Below are 5,213 nucleotides of genomic sequence, written 5' to 3'. Positions count from 1 at the left end.
TCAGAGTCGTTGAAATTTGACTCATCTTTCTTACCATTTCCGGCTGAAAAGGGTAGCATGTGAAAAATGTTAGAAAAACAATTTATTAAATTCAGAACAGATTCTCAGTTTCATTATGCATTTCTTTTGAATGTGAGACTTAAATTTACATGAAAAGTCAAAGTAAGAGCCTAGAAACAGAATGGCAAAATTAGGAGATAATGGATGTCTTTTTCAACAGCAGGTCAAGGTAATCTGCTTTCAGAAAGAGAAATCTATAAGAATTAATTAATATTTTCATTGAGAATGTCATGGCCCTAGGATCAAACTTCAATTTTTTACAGATTATGAATTCTAGAGTAGTTTGCTATCAATTTATGATACTTAAAAATTCTGGTTTTGGTACGTGACATTACAGCAGTACCATTGTAATGCTGCATGAGATATTCCAGTAATTTCTGATTCATCAGGCTCAAAATTAATGTAATAAAAATGCCCCATCATCTTTATTCTCTGGAATGTAAGGTGGAGGGGCCAGTTAGGCTGGACCGAGGATGGACTCAAGGGCAATATTAGGACCCGAATTAGGAAAGACTACTGAAACAGCATGACCCATGTGGGAATCAAATCATAAGCAGGACATGGATTAACTTTCAGGACTGGGGTAGTACAAGCAGAAGGGAACCGTCTTATCAGAGCACTTCCTGAGCAGCTTCAGCAAATCTGTTTAATTCTCTGACGTATAATTTTCTAATGTATGAAATAAGTGCTTGATGATGCTTTCTCATAGGCGTGTAAAGAGAATCGAACATTGAATGTATGTGAAGGCCAATACTTGTCTCCTTTTCCCTGTTTCCAATCAGAGTGGTTCTCATAACTTGACAGTTACAAAATGCCCAAGACATCCTCCTTTTATCTAGATAAAATGACTTTAAGACAGTTCTGAACAAGATGAAATAAAACAAATATGTAAAATAAAAATACTAAATGGGCAAATTATATTTAAGTTGGTACATGATATTAAAAAAAGATGTCAATATCTTATTTAGGGACTCACTGTTGGAAAAAATCCTGTGAAGAGTTCACGTAAAATACAAAAGATTTGAAGGCGATGTAGTAGAATAAAGTGGGACTCAGATCATGGAGTTTAAAACTGTAGAGAGGCATTTTAAAATCTTGGCATTGCTACTACTAATTATGTGACCTTCTTTAGGTTCTTCACCTCTAGAATTTTTAGACCTGTAAAAATGAGAAAGATACCATGCAAAGTTTTCAGGAGTATTGAGTGTATTTGTGTTCAACATACCCAAAGGAATGTCCAGCAAATATAAGTGCTCAATTAATAATGGGTGTTATTTTAAAATACATTATCGTTACCAAGTCTAGTATTACATATACTATGTAGAATGCTAACTAAAACTTTTCCATATGTTCTTATATTTTCCCTAATAGATTAATTGAATATGTGTTATATAAGCAACACCCCCCACCCCCACCCCAAGCTACTGCATGCACATACAGAGGAAAAGTGCAGGGAGAAAACAGGCAAGATTGTGGTCTCAAATCTCAGACTTGGGAGGAATTTTTGTTGTGAGAGAGAGCAATTGTTTGTTACCTATTGGTGTGCATCAAACTACCTGAGTACTTAGTGGATAAAGCCAGAAATGATTACTCTCTGTCAGTGCTCTGTTGGTGGGCTGGGCTCTCTATATAGAGCAGTCAGACACTGGGCCAGAGCCACCTGCAGGCTCAGCGGGGCTGGACATTGGGATGGTTTCTTCACTTTCTTCACTCATACGTCTGGTGCATTGTTACTTCTGGGCCTCTTTCTCTCTCCATGTGGTATTTCATCCTCAGGGTCTCTCCATGTGGCTTGGCCTTCTTATCCTGTGGTGGTCTCATGGTAGTAGCATTTCTTCCATAACAACTGGTTTCTAAGAGACAGAAAACAGAGACAGTCAGTGAGTTACACATACACACACATACACACACACACATACACACATACATGTGGTAGAGTTTTTGCCTTAGAGTGCATGTGCTCACTGAAGAGAGAGACAGAGACAGTGAGAGGGAAAGTGAGAAACTGGCCCCTGGGGGGATGGCCACGCCACAATCCCTTCTCCTCTATTCTTCTCCCAGGATCTTGGGCAGTCAAGCACATGTGCCTGGTGTGTTTCAAGCCACCAGGTCTGGGACTTGAACCATCGTCAGCCATGTGGGAGTCCAGCGACGTAAACACTATGCCATCTGCTGTCCCCTAGAATTAATATTTTAAAGGTCATCCTTTGTTCTGTTTTTCTTTATGGAAACTCCCATTTTCATAGGGTTTTAAAAGGTATACTGTTTACTTCTCTCATCTATGGGACCCCCTTTTCACTTCTTTTCTCTCCATTTCATCTGGAAAACAAACTGACTTCTTTAAAAATTTTTGTGAATCACAAGACACTGTTAAGTGATTGACAAGTAGAAATCCTATCCCAAATGCTGCTTGCTGTCCAGCTGTGTGACACTGCTTGACCTTATTTCCCCGGGATGCTGGAGCACTTTGGTGATCCTCTACCTGCTGGGAGAATTACATGAACTATGGAATGCATAAAGCTCCTGCATGACTGTAAAAAACAATAAAATGTACATTTACTACTGCTGTGGTTCTTTTCCCATCAAGTACATATTCCTTATTCTGACTAGTTTTTCATCTGTTCTTTTTCTTGTCCTGCCAGTTATCTCAATGTCCACAAATAATTTTATTACAGAAGTTTTTACTTTAGCTCACAGTTATTTGCCTTGCCTGAAGGTGCTCTGAGTTCTGCAGGTGGCAGGCAGCGTATTCATGTTTGCATCACCCCTGCTTGGCACAGTACTCGACATGTAGCAGGTATTTATTCAAAGACTTTAACTCTTCTAAACTTTCAAGTTGGACCTCAAATTTTGCACTTTATAACATCTGAATTCCTCCTAAATTATCTAAAATTCATCTTTACATGAGGTACACATTAATTATCTTTATGGAAGAAAGGATGAGGCAGATTGTAGGGATATTAAGCTGTCTTTCCTCTTCTCCTTAATCTCTTAGCCCTCTCTTGTCACCACCTTTGGGGAAAATGATCAGTGACTGTGTTAACAGGCCTAAGGTCACCCTAGTGCCTGGGATCAATGTTGGAGCATCTATTCAGAACTGTGAATCTGAAGATTATTGAGGTTAGTGGTGTGGAGCCTAGAAGATCCTGAAAAGCACTCACTACTGACTTAGGGGTTCAGAGCATGTTATAAGAACAGGTAAAAAACCCACTTCCTGGAAGTAGGGCACATGAGGGAAGAAAACTACTACCCACACCCCCTTCAAGCTGAGTTTTCTGAACACTGATTCCAGGTCCTTTAGAGTTGTCACCTGGTGACAGAGGCGGTCACTTGGCAGGAAGTAGAGGTGAGCTTGCAGAGAGGTTCACTGGCCTGCTCTGTGGACGATGATGGAATGGCATCCAAACATTCCACTTTATCTTGAGACTTCCTACCTCCAAATATTTCATTAAAGATAAACTATTAATATAGTGTCTGGGTCAGGTAAGAAGCTAACACTCACAGGTCCGCCCTCTGTCTGATAAATAAGAACTAAATACTTATCTCATATCAGAAAAAGTGCTGGGGGTTCAAGAGGCTCCCTTGCATTTGTTTTCATTTGCTGAAGCAGCCTATACTTCCTCTCCATGATAGCTGCATTAGATGGGGCTAATGAGGTAAAGCCTTGGGTTAACTTTCTAGAAGTCAGTTAGATTTAATCTGTTTGATTACCATAGAAGTATGTCTCTAATCCTAGCTAGTCATCTCAAAAATGTGGTATGAGTCAGTTGGGCTTCCTGGTGTGGACAGTGTGGATGAGTCATCTTAGCTATCATCACCATTCTAAAAACCACAAACCTCACCACTCTCTGGCAGTGAAGAGCAATGGTAACGTCTTTGCTAGTCAAGGGCAGGATGTCATGTTGTTTCAAGCACTTGTAACCTCCTTGCAAATTTTATATATATACATATGTGTGTGTGTGTGTGTGTGTGTGTGTGTGTGTGTATGAACAGTATTCACTTATCTATTTACATTCTTGTATCTGTTAACCAGGTTCTCCCTATGTTCCCCCATACCCTCCCTCCTCTTCCTAGTATCTATCAATCTACCTAATTATATCTACATAGAGAAAGATGTGCACGTGTGCATATGTGTGTGTGTGTGTGTGTGATGTGTCTAAATATATCTATGGCATGTATATATGAGGGGTCTTTAAAAAGCTCATGAAAAATTCATATTATAAAAAAATGCATGAGTTTCAATTTTTTTGTACAAAAATAAACTCAGACTTTAATTTCATTTTTAAAGAGCTTTTTGAAATTCCCTCATACATCTGTGGTTGCACACACACTCACATGTGCATACATACACATGCACATACACACATGGCTTGTAGGGTACAATGGTAGAGTGTTTACTTATTTTGTAAATCATTTACTATACTAATGATATATAAGCACAATAAATAATGTCATGCAAACATATTAAATAATAATAGCAAATTATGGTAATAATATTCTTTTATACTTTCAGCAGTGCTATGCTTTTCTCAGAGTCACATTATTCCAAGAATTTAAATTTGAGTGCATATATAATTTGATGTAAACTAGGAAACACTTAATTTAAATTCTGAAACAATTTAAAAAGCTTATATATATGCTTTTAATTAATGGTTTCTTCTAAGTCCATTTGCCTTTTTAATTATAATTTTAAATTAACATGTAACAGTTGAACATATTTATGGGGTACAGTGTGGTTTTTTCAAAACATGCATACGATGCATAATGATCAAGTCAAGGCCCCAAATAAATCCACCCGCTTAGCCATTTATCATTACTTTGTTTTGTGAGCATTTGAAATACTCTCTTCTAGGTATTTTGAAATACACATTGAATTGTCATCAAACTATATTAATTCCACTGTGCTATAGTACTCCAGTATTCATTTATCTATTTGCATTCTTATTTTTGTTAACTAGGCTCCCTCTATGTCCCCTTTGCTCTCTCCACTTCTATGTATAATTAAATCTTTTAACTTCTGCTAGTGAGTGAGAACACACGGTATTTGTCATTCAGTGCTTGGCTCATTTTACTTAGGGTTATTTTCTCCATGTTTGCCCATGCTGCTGCATATGACAGGATTGCACCTATTTTTTTTTTTTTAATGGCTGAAA

The sequence above is a fragment of the Tupaia chinensis genome, unplaced genomic scaffold (genome assembly GCF_000334495.1).
Source record: "Tupaia chinensis unplaced genomic scaffold, TupChi_1.0 Scaffold000097_1, whole genome shotgun sequence".
NCBI classification, from domain to species: domain Eukaryota; kingdom Metazoa; phylum Chordata; class Mammalia; order Scandentia; family Tupaiidae; genus Tupaia; species Tupaia belangeri.
This window is presented reverse-complemented; position numbering follows the sequence as displayed.